Source organism: Octopus sinensis, linkage group LG10, assembly GCF_006345805.1.
Source record: "Octopus sinensis linkage group LG10, ASM634580v1, whole genome shotgun sequence".
NCBI lineage: Eukaryota > Metazoa > Mollusca > Cephalopoda > Octopoda > Octopodidae > Octopus > Octopus sinensis.
This window is the reverse complement of record NC_043006.1, coordinates 39,846,606-39,859,105: the sequence shown is the minus strand read 5'-3', so window position 1 is coordinate 39,859,105 and position 12,500 is coordinate 39,846,606.

The window sequence follows — 12,500 nt, the reverse complement described above, 5'->3', positions numbered from 1 at the left end:
CTCGTTGAGAGAAAAAAGAGTAAAAAATTATAGGCTTCCCGTTTTCTAGGATTAAATTTCGAACGAATATATACGCTACTCCTTAGAGAGGGTGAGGAAGCTTTCTAGCGCAGAGGGGGCACTGGTACATTTAGACCAGTCTAAGGCATTTGATAGGGTCGACCATCGGTCGATAGGGCCCGACCTTCCACGGTTGGGTTGCTGCGTTGTACAGCGACATCGCGTCTGTCATAAAAGTGAATTGTTTTCTTTCGAAGTCATTCAGGATCGAGCGCTCAGTGCATCAGGAGTGTCCCCTCCTGAAAAAGGCGGTGCTCCAGCATCGCCGCAGTCAAATGACTGAAACAAGTGAAAACAAAGAATGTGTATACATTCACACACACACACACACACTTTCCCTCTCTCACACTCACAGGCAAACACGCAGACACACACACACACACACACACACAGCCTCTATCTCTCTCGCACACGCATACACACACTCTTTCTCTCTCTCGCTCTCGCACACACACACACTCTCTCTCTTTCTCTCTCACACACACACACTTTCTCTCTCTCGCACAAACAGACAGACAAAGACAGACACAAACAGACACACACACACCTTCCCTATCTCTCTCTCCTACACACACACACACACTCCCTATATTTCTCTTTCTTTCCCCCCACACACATCCCTCCTATTTCTCTCTCTTTCATACACACACGCACACAGAAGCATCCATGGATATGAACCGTGTGTCATGTCTGACATTAAATGACATTTCATGGAACTCTAAGAGTATAATCGTTTAGAAATATTACTTTGGAAAATATTCATAACTATAGACCGATTTTAATTTATTAAGGATCTTTTCGGCTTGAACAGCAGCTTTTTAAAATAATTTCCACGTAACTAAACTCTTTTAAACTTCGTATACTGGTAGAATGGTTTATATAACATCTTTTTCTCTTGGCTTTATTGAGAAAATCTATAGTTTGTAAGATATTTGTTGTTTTTTTCTTCAATTTCTGGCAAATTCAACCAATCAATGACGTCTATTGAGTGAAACTTCTGTGCCCTATGAATATGTCCCTCGTTTAAGAACAGATGGGGTTTATTTACATTTCTGAAGAAAAAAGATACCCTTCCCCCCACCCCTAACCCTAACCCTAACCCTAACTAACCCTAACCCTAAGACAGATTGAAATGCAATAGATCGATACTAGGATCATAATTATGGGTGACAATTTTATATAACACCGCTAGAAAAACTGCCGTTCAAACCGAAAAGAACCTTTATTAACAAGTGCTAAAGTTTACTGTTAATCTTGCAAATGTTTTACAAAATATTTCTATCTATAGGGCAATAATTAAAATACAATAATTTTTTAATATTATATAAAATATGAAATTATATTCGGGAAACCAACGACGAAAGCATTTGGCCAGATTATAAATTTCATTGGAAAAATTTATGTATATATACATATATATATTTTTATTTGTTTGTCATTTTCTCCGTGGCCATGCTGGAGCACCGCCTTTTCGTCGAAGACATCGACCCCTAGACTTATTCTTTGTAAGCCTGGTACTTATGCTATCAATTCTTTTTCCCGAACCGTGTGATCTCTTGAGCACCACCAGCTCAAATATTTTTTCCTCTGTCTTCCCTTCTTGGATCTTTCCTTCTCCTTGTTTCCGACGAAGAGCTCCGCTCGAAACGTTAAACCCTCCTTCCTTTCTTTCCTGAGCGTCAATAATACTTTAATTGTTCCACGTCCTGCGTTGCTGTGTTTTTTTCTTTTTTTCTGTGTTTTCTTGTTTGGATTAACTATATATATATACACAACAGGCTTCTTTCAGTTTCTGTCAACGAAATCCACTCACAACGCTTTTGGTCGTCCTGAAGCTATAGCAGAAGTCATTTAACCAAGGTATCACGTAGTGGAACTGAACCCGGAACCGTGTGGTTGGGAAACAAGCTTACCACACAGCCACGGCAGAGCCTATGTACGAGTATATAGAAAGTGGGAAAAGCTTTAATTCATTAACTTTAACGAAGATGAGCAATTGTGTGATTTTAATTTGCTGTTTTATTGTTTAATTTTCTTTGTGCTGTATGTACACTGAATTCATTAATTGCTCTAATTAAGACTCTTTGCTGTCCCTTCGGGCAATTAAATTAATCTGGCAGCTAATTTAATACCACTAACTGACCCCTGTGTGGATTTAAGAGAATCGACTCTGTTTTAAGTATTCCGACCAAATGTTTGGCTTGGTGACTGACACTTTTCTCCGAACCGCGCAATAATTCTGAATGGCCTAGAAAGCATCATGGGCGCTGTCTTCCTTCTGATTGAAAGATTTTAAAAACTGTATATGTATAGGTGCAGATATGGCTTCCCAACCACATGGTTCCGGGTTCAGTCCCACTGCACGGTACTTTGGGTTAGTGTCTTCTGCTATAGCCTCGGGCTGACCCACAGCCTTGTGAGTGGATTTTGTAGACGGAAACCGAAAGAGGTTCGTTTCTTTAGGAACGTAAACAGCACAACACCGGTTTCAAGCTGTGGTGGTGGACAAATAAACACACACGCACACACACACGCGCACACACATATATATACATACATGTGTATGTATATGTGCGTGCGTGTGTGTATATGTGTGTTTGGTCCTACCACTGTTTGCTTGACAACCGGTGTTTGCGTCTTTTCGTCCCTAAAGAGACTGATCAAGTGAGTACAAGACTTAAAGCAATCAAGCACCGAAATCGTTCATTCGACTGAAATTATTCAAGGCGGTACTCCAGCATGGCCGCAGAATAATAACTGAAACAACAAAAAAAACAAAACAATATAATACATTCGCGTGTGTATTTCCGCCGAGGTTGACTTTGCCTTTCATCCTTTCGGTGTCGATAAATTAAGTACCAGTTGCGTACTGGCTTCGATCGAATCGCTTGGCCCCCTTCCCGAAAGTTTCAGGCCTTGTGCATAGAGTAGGAAAGAATATATTCAAGTGTGTGTATGATTTTTAAAATTCTTTTTTGTCTCTTAAAAGATTTTTTTTATGTCTGGCCAGAACGGTATTGGTGCTAATCGGCATTGCAACTTGCTTTCTTCCGAAATTAACAGGCACCATAAGTCTTCTCTGTTAGTATTAACATGGATTAAATAACCTCTAATGATACTGTAATAACTTCTGCTTCTTAAATACAAGAACTGTTAACTTCTTGATGGCAAAATTTTCGTTGCACCAACTGCGGCTTGGACATCGACACGGTTCCACTTCATCTTAATATAACGTGGTACAATGAAAAGTTTGACACCAAATAAAAAAAAAAAAGGTTTAATTGAAATTAACACTTTTAATTGTTAACAACAGAGCTGTAGCTGTATCTGTGCTTGTAGATGGATCTCCGACTTGGACACTCAGCGAGAGACTCAGGTGCATGCTGAGCGGTGCCTACACCAGAATGTTATGTGCAGTGCTCAACAACTCTTGTAGGGAGAACCCATCAAAAGAACGGTTGTATGGGAACGTACCAACTTTCTCTCATCAACCATCCAAGAGCGGAGATTGAGGATTGCTGGCCACTGCAGAAGAAATAAAGAAATTGTGAGTAATGTGTTGCTGTGGACAATCAGCCTGACTGGATGATATATCGATTTAAAAAAAAACATTTTTTAGTGTTTTTGAATGATAAAAGTGTCTTCCACAGATTGTATTGATATTTGGGATATCATTTATTTATTAATTTACATATTCATTCATTGTTCTAAATTCTATTTTTATATCTTTCATTGCGTTATCTATGTTTTCTCTCCTCTTCGATCGATGTAAACCCCAACGTTTTGTGAGTTGTATTTCGTCTGAGTTCAAATTCCACCGAGGTCGACTTTGCAGTTCATCCTATCAAGGTCGATAAAATATTACCGGTTGAGCACTGGGTTCGATGTAATCGACTTCTCTGCACCCTGAAATTGCTGGTCTTGTGCCAAAATGTGAGACCAATATGCATTATTACAAATTAAATGAGCTAAGGGAAATAACTCAATTGGACCAATGACAAAAATTTGAATAATTAAATTAAAAGGTGATGTATTATTAGATGTGTTACAAATTTTTAAAATGCGCTTCTTTCCCCTCTAAAATCCATGTAGTCATTCACCCATTCTACACTTTCGTTCCTAAACATTATAGGGTATAAATACATGTACAAGCTAACTAAAAATGGGTAGGTCCATTCACTGATTCATTCATAGGCAGGAAAAAGGAAATACAATGGTAACAGGTGCTGGAACTAGCAGAGTTAACGAGATCATTGCAATTCACTTGAAACATGCAAAAAAAAAAGAAAAAAGAAAAAAGAAAAACCACAAAAAATCAAAGCATTAGCTATAAAATTAAATTCAGTTGATTAAATTCCAATATCTGTTCAATTAAATTATTTTAGCATGTCTCAAGAATGGTGTTAAAGAGATAATCGCAATTCCGTCAAATCACGCAGCAGAAAATAAAGAAAAAAATTGCTTTAGCTACGAAAATTCAGCCATTAGATTAGTTTCAATGAAATAATCGCTTTTCAGGGATGAACACGATTCACTGACAGGTAATCATAACACTAATCATAATCTCTCTCTCTCTTTTTATCTGTCTGTCAGTCTATCTGTCTGTCTGTCTGTCTGTCTCTTTCGTTCTCTCTTTCTCTCTCTCTCTCTCTCTCTCTCTCTGTCATTCTTACGCACCCGTAAGCAAGGAGACAGCAGCATGCATTTACTCCAGACTTTGCTACCAGCCATACTTAATGTACGCCCGCACGTGAAATACAGACACATATAAACACATACACGAACACGCAAGCACACATGCATACATATATCCATGCATAATATACACACACGCACACGCACACATTCGTACGCACACGCACTTTCGTCTCTTTCTCTCTTTTTCTCCCTCTACGCTCCCTCTCTCATTCTATCTATCTATCTATCTATCTATCTATCTATCTATCTATCTATCTATCTATCTATCTACTATCTGTCTGTCTGTCTGTCTGTCGTCTGTCTATTTATTTAGCTAGCTATGTATATATACATAGCTAGCTAATATATCAGTCCAGAAATATAGGACGAACCCTGCCGTTGATTAGCTCTAAGAGACCATCGCCTCTAGCTAGCTATGTGACACACGAACCTGTGTCCATTATAACCTTCGAACAGGGAAGGTCAGCCGTTTCAGGGTATTTGCCCCTTATCAATGCAGAGCAGCCTAACCCAGCAGGCGGTCGCTACTGACCGTCTGTTCGAAGGATTATTTACCTAAATTCAGTGGAATACATCAACTGGTTTTCAAAAATAGAAATATTAATATTCCTACGTTTCTCTAAAGGAGATTACGGCAGCAGTCCTATATTTATGGACTGCCATATTAGCTTGGCGATAACTATTTATATACAGTACCAATTCATTCGGCTAAAAACTCTTCAAGGCAGTGCCACAGTTAGCCACAATGTAATAACGGAAACAAATAAAAAATAAAAATCACACATTATACATATACACATAATACATGCATATATACATACGTACATACATACATATATATACATACATACATACATACATATACATGCATACATACATACATACATACATACATACATACATACATACATACATACATACATTAAAGCTGAAGATCAGTGAAAAAGAGAATACCTACCCTGAACTATTGATAGTTATTCTATCCAGATTACAAGTTCAGGTTTATACCTGTAATTACTGAGGCCCTGGGATACGTAACACACTGCCAAAATACCTGTCTTGAGAAATTAGGCCAGAAAGGAGAACGTTAATTTGGAGACAACAGATTCAATCCATCATTGGAACTGTAAAAATTTGTAAAACTTTGCGGAAGTTTATCATTTAAATATATATGAGCATGTCTAGATATGCATCCATATGTATGAGCAAACATATATAAGGCAAAACGTACGAATCTTCAAAAACTTGTACATACACATATATACATGCACAGCAACCCAGCTAATGTTGAACTTGTAATAAAGAAGCCTTGGTTCTAATTTGGAAACTGGATCTTCTCAATTGGCAAGATATCTAGAAATAAACCTAAAGAATTACATACAGACATTGTAAAAATCTGTAAAACCTTCCAGAAGTTTATCATTTAAGTATATGTGAGCATGTTTAGATATGCAACTAGAAGCATGAGAATACATACATAAAGCAAAACATACAAATCTGCACGTATACATGCATACATACGTACATACATACATTAAAAAAATACCCTGTTGTTGATGTTGATATTCCAATGAAGGATCCTTGAATCTAGGTTAGAAACCGGCTCTTTCTCTATATGCAAGAAATCTTGAAATAAAACTGAATAATGACATACATACATCAAGATAAAATTCGGAAACCAAGATACAATATACATCCTGTCATCATTTTATAACTTGTGAAAAAACAAAAGCAAAAACAAAAACGAAAAACAAGTAAAATGTTTACGATATCAATGAAAAGTATTTTACTGTTAAAACCAATATGAGTATGAAAAGAAGCAAGAAGAAAACACAGAGGTCAAGAAAAACGGAAGTGGTATGAATCGATCAAAATTACACAGTGACGTCGTTGGATAAATTTATAGTTGTTTCAAAGGCTTGTAACACTGAATCATGACATACTTGTCTCTCCATGCTGTAGAAAATTATTCAAACGCATTAATTTAGACGCAGGTATGGCTGCTTTGAAAACATGTAACTACAGGTTCGTTTCTGCTGCACGGTACTTTGGGCGCGTGACGTGTACTATATATATATATATATATATAATATATATATATATATATATATATATATATATATATATATAATATATATATATATAGTATATATATATATATATAATATATATATATATATATATATATATATATATATATATATATATATATATATATATATATATATAGGACTATGCCAAGCAGAGAAGGCGCATGGCTCGGTGGTTAGAATCGTCGAGCTTACAATTGTGAGGTTGTGAGTTCGGTTGTGAGGTTGGTGCTTTCACCGAACCGGGCTGCGTGTTGTCTTCTTCAGCAATACACTTTATTTCACGCTGCTCCAGTTCACTCAACCGTAGAAATGAGTTGCGACGTCACTGGAGCCAAGCTGTATTGGCCTTTGCCTTTCCTTTGTGGCGTGGCGTGGAGAGGGGTGACCGGTATGCATGGGCGACTGCTGGTCTTCCATAAACAACCTTGCTCCGACTTGTGCCTGGGAGGGTAACCTTCAAGGTGCAATCCCATGGTCATTCATGAACAAAGGCGGTCTCAAATATGCCAACCTATGCCTTGTGATTGGATTTAGCAGACCGAAACTGTGTGAGAACTCATCGCACCTGCTATTCGTTTTGATCTGAAGTCTATAGACGGCGATGCAATAGGTGCAGGAAGTGTACTCAGGTGTGACTTTGAAGAATTGCTGTGTATTCAGTCAGCCATTTATGAATGTATGGATAAATGGATAACAAATCCGTGTTTACCTCAGTGAATACGTATTCGTTATTATACATTGTTTGCACACGGTAGCGCCACCAATTGTTTAAGTACCTAATTCTCTTGAATCCTGGAAATGTATACATACATAATATATATATATATATATATATATATATATATATATATATATATATATATATTGTATTTATGTGCTTTCTGAGTATATTCCACTGATGAAGGCAGAGCATTTCTTATGCAGAGCCAGAAATCCGGGTTCTGAAATTATCCAGCAATATTTTGCTAATTTATTTTGTCTCTTTGTCTTCTCTCCTGGTGCTGTATGAACATTTAATGTGAATTTAGAGTCAAGTCTTGACTGTTATTTTCAGCGTTGTGGTTTCTCTTAGAGACCCTACATTATAATTTTTACATACATACATACATACATACATACATACATACATACATACATACATACATACATGCATACATACATATATACATACATACATTAATATACATATATATATATATATATATATATATGATTGACCGCTAACTCCAAAAGTTTTTTATTCTCTCCCTGTTTATTTCATCGTGTTCCTTTCTATTGAAGAGCGTAGGCTCGAAACGTAAAAGACTTTCTCACCTTCCTTAAGCGTCAAACTAACATACCTACTTGTTGTTTGTCTTTTGTTTTTCTGTAAATTTCAACTATATGTGTGTGTATGTGCGTTCAGTTATAATGAAAATAACTTTACATTAACCTGATGGTTTGACTGGCCGAAACTTCGAAATCACTGTCAATAATATTCTTTTTTAAGAATACTAATATACATAAATATATATACATACATATATATGTGTGTGTGTGTGCGTGCCACTGTGTGTCTGTGTGTTTGTGTCTGTCTCCATACTTGACAACCAGCGCTGGGTTGTTTTTACATTCCCAGAACTTAGCAGCTCGGCAAAAGATACCGATGTATTAAGTCGAAAACTTTTGAAAAATAAGTATTGACGTCGATTTGTTTGAATAAACCTTTTTTAAGGTGATGCTCTAGCATGGGCGCACTCCAATACCCGTAACAAGGAAAAGATTAATCAATTATAAGTTATAGTATGTCACTGCCTCTTCGGCCTCAGCATTCTGTCGACCATTTTTCCTCTTCAGCCTTATTAAAATTTGGATATTTAGTTTGTTTATTCATTTTTCCTGTTATTTCTTTTCCAACATTTCAAAACAGATTCAAGCCTTGAACTAAACGCGCCATTAAAAAATATCCAAATAACTTGTACAGGTTGCCTACTTCCTGGCAACCAGATGCGTGTCAGGTGAGGTGTGTAAGAGTTTCTTTCTCTTCGTCACTCTTTCTTCATTTCTTCCTTTGTTTCCTCCTTTCTTCCTTTCTTCCTTTACTTCTTTCTTTCTTTCTTTCTTTCTTTCTTTCTTTCTTTCTTCTTTCACTCTCTGTTTTGTTTGGGTTTGTTTCTTTCTCTTTTCTTTCTTCCCTTTTTTGTTTCTTCTTTCGTTGCTTCCTTTTCTTCTCTCCTTTCTTTCTTCCCTCCTTTCTTTCTTTCTCTCTTTCTTTCATTCTTTCTTCTCTCTCTTCTCTCTCCCTCTCTCCCTCTCTTCCCTTTTTTCTTTCTTTCTCTCCTTCTTTTGTCTTTCTTTCTTTCTTTCTTTTTTCCCGTCTTTATTTTCTTTCTTTTTTCTTTCTTCCTTCCCTCTCTCTCTCTCTTTCTCTCTCTCTCTCTCTCCCTCTCTCTCTCTCTATCTATCTATATATATATCTATCTATCTATCTATCTATCTATCTATCTATCTATCTATCTATCTATCTATCTATCTATCTATCTATCTATCTGTAAGTCTGTCTGTCTGTCTGTCTAGTTATCCTTTACTGCAATCATCCTGGGGCATCGCCTTTAAGAATATTCAATCATATTGATAGACCTCAACACCTTGTTTTTTATAGCCTAGTACTTATTCCATCGGTCAATTTTGCCGAACCGCTATGCTACAAAATGAATACAATAAGGTATTTAATCCATTGCTTTACACTTGTATCAACTCACACAAACACGTACAAAGGCTTCTTTCAGTTTCCGTCTCCTAATTCCACTTACAATTCTTTGGTTGGACTAGGGTTATAGTAAAAGACACGTTCCTAAGGTGCCACGCAGTGATTGAACCCAAGTCCATGTGACTGGGAAGCAAGTTTCGTAGCACACAGCCACGCCTATGTCTCGTTCATTCTTTTTTTACATTTTTTTCTTTGCTTTGATGCAAAATTTATCGACATGAATTTAGCATGATGACTAACGCATCACATATCCCGTAAATTATAGGATTTTCGTTAGATTCTTCCCTCATTATGTCGTTGAAAGCTAATTAAACGTGGAGCCACAGCTTGTTTTATGAATACAGGGCTGTTGGCGTTAGAAATCTCATTTGTCCTTCGAGCGTAAACAGCATTTGGAAAATTCAAATGAAATTCTCAGTCGTAGTTCTTTACTTGAAGAAGCCCGAGAAGCACAAAAACCACTCATTTAAATCGATACCAAATAAGATTGTCTGTTATATATTTTATCGACATGAAAGGATGAAAGGGAAAGTTGAGCTCAGAATTATTTCATACATGTACCTTGGGGAGATACGTGGACACTTTATCATTACTGTTGAAATTTATCTCTTTGCCTCTCCTACTAAGAATTCTCACCCTCTCTTCTAAATGTGAATAGCCATGCAGCACTTCGACAACACGAATCTGCTCGACCCAACTTCTCATACATTAACCCCTCAGCATGTAATGACGGTTAAAATGCCGCTAAGCATTTTGTCCGGTATGGTAACGATTCGGCCAGCTCGCCACCCTAAAGACTTGCCATTAATAATGTTCACATAAGCACAAGACCTCAGAGTACGGGGATGGTGTTAGTGCAACAGGCGGCGAGCTGGCAGAAACGTTAGCACACCGGGCTAACGTTTAGCTAGATACCGCTAAATGCTTAGCGCTATTTCGTCTGCCGTTACGTTCTGAGTTCAAATTCCGCCGAGGTCGACTTTGCCTTTCATCTTTTCGTGGTCGATTAAATAAGTACCAGTTACGTACTGAGGTCGATGTTATCGAATTAATCCCTTTGTCTGTCCTTGTTTGTCCCCTCTATGCTTAGCCCCTTGTGGGCAGTAAAGAAATAAGAAAAGTTAGTGCAACAGATCGACCCCCACCCAGAAGCTGGTTGGTTCTAATTTTTTCAACTTAGGAATATTGAAGCGGAAGGCCAACCTCGGTAGAATTTAAAAGTGTGTAAATGAATACAACAAATTATTTAATCAGTTGCTTTACACTTGCAGCATATCACTACTCTCACTTTCCTATAATAATGATTTCTCAGTCACAAAACCAAAACTGAACATAGTAAAGTGGTTATTGTCAACTCAGATGTTGCTAATACATGATGGATCTTACTTATTTTATAGGAATGAACGTCCATTCGCATAAAATATAGGAATGATATATAAAAACAAAGGAATCCAAATTCACAATACTCCGTCAGTTTCTACGATCAGTGTTTCAGTTAAATCAATCAATGGAATAACCTGGTCGCGAAATTAACGTGCAAGTGTCTCAGTATTCCACAGACATGCGTACCCTTAACGTAGATCTAAGGGAAATTCAGCGAGACCTACCGAATGTGACACGGCTAGACCATTGAACTACAGGTATGATTTATTTTTGCCAGCCGAGTGAATTGGAGCAATGTGAAATAAAGTATTTTGCTCAAGGACAAGATGCATCATCAGTAATCGAACTCACGTCCTTACGAACCTGAGCCGAATACACTAACCACAAAGCCACGCGACCTTAATCACAACACAGAAGAAAACAAATACATATGTCTGCTTAATGCGGTGTCCACGGTGAATAAGTGACTGAAATTACAGCACACTTTCCTGGACGGGACGTCGGTCACAAGCATGGTTAACTTTCCACTTATACTTGGAACTCATTTACTGCCGAGTGAAGTGGGCAAATTGAAATGATGCGTTTCTCTCAAGAACACACGGAACTACACGATCCGGGGAGCAAAACCACGGTTTTATGATGGGCAGTGTAACAACTTAACCTCTAAAGCAAATACTACGAAACATTTAATGTTCCGTTTTTTGTTACTCTACATTTCCTGCACTTGAAAATAATAATTATAAGAGAAACTCTGAAAAATTAAAGCAAACATTTCTGTATTAATAAAAAGTAAAGCAAAGATCTCAATATTAGTAACATCTGAGTTGACTTTGACCACTTTACTATGTTCATTTTTATCTTTGTGAGAAATCATTATTATGTGAGAAATATAATTATGTGAGAAATCATTATTATTGGAAAGCGAGAGCATTGAATTGCTGCCAGTGTAAAGCAACTGACTAAATAATTTGTTGTATTCATTTACACACTTTTACCTTTGATTTTAAATTCTACCGAGATTGGCCTTCCGCTTCAATATTCCTAAGTTGAAAAAATAAGAACCAACCAACTTCTGGATGGGGGTCGATCTGTTGCACTAACACCATCCATGTACTCCGTGGTCTTGTGTTTATGTGAACATTATTAATGGCAAGTCTTTAGGGTGGCGAGCTGGCAGAATCGTTATCAAACCGGACAATATGCTTAGCGGCATTTTAACCGTCATTACATTCTGAGGGGTTAATGTATGAGAAATAAGGCTGAACAGATTTTATATTCAATATTTTCGTTTGAATTTCACATCAAAACAAGAAAAGCAGGAACTCTATCATTAATTTACAAAATCTACCAATAGTTAAAGGATCATAGAGGAAAATTAACAAGATTAGTTGGACAAATAAATACAAAAGCACAGCACACGGGTTTGCAAAAGCAATAAGGAGAATATTTCTCATTCTTAGACTTGCTTTTGTGAGAAACATATTTTTGTCTATTTGCTTAATCATTCTTTTATCTCT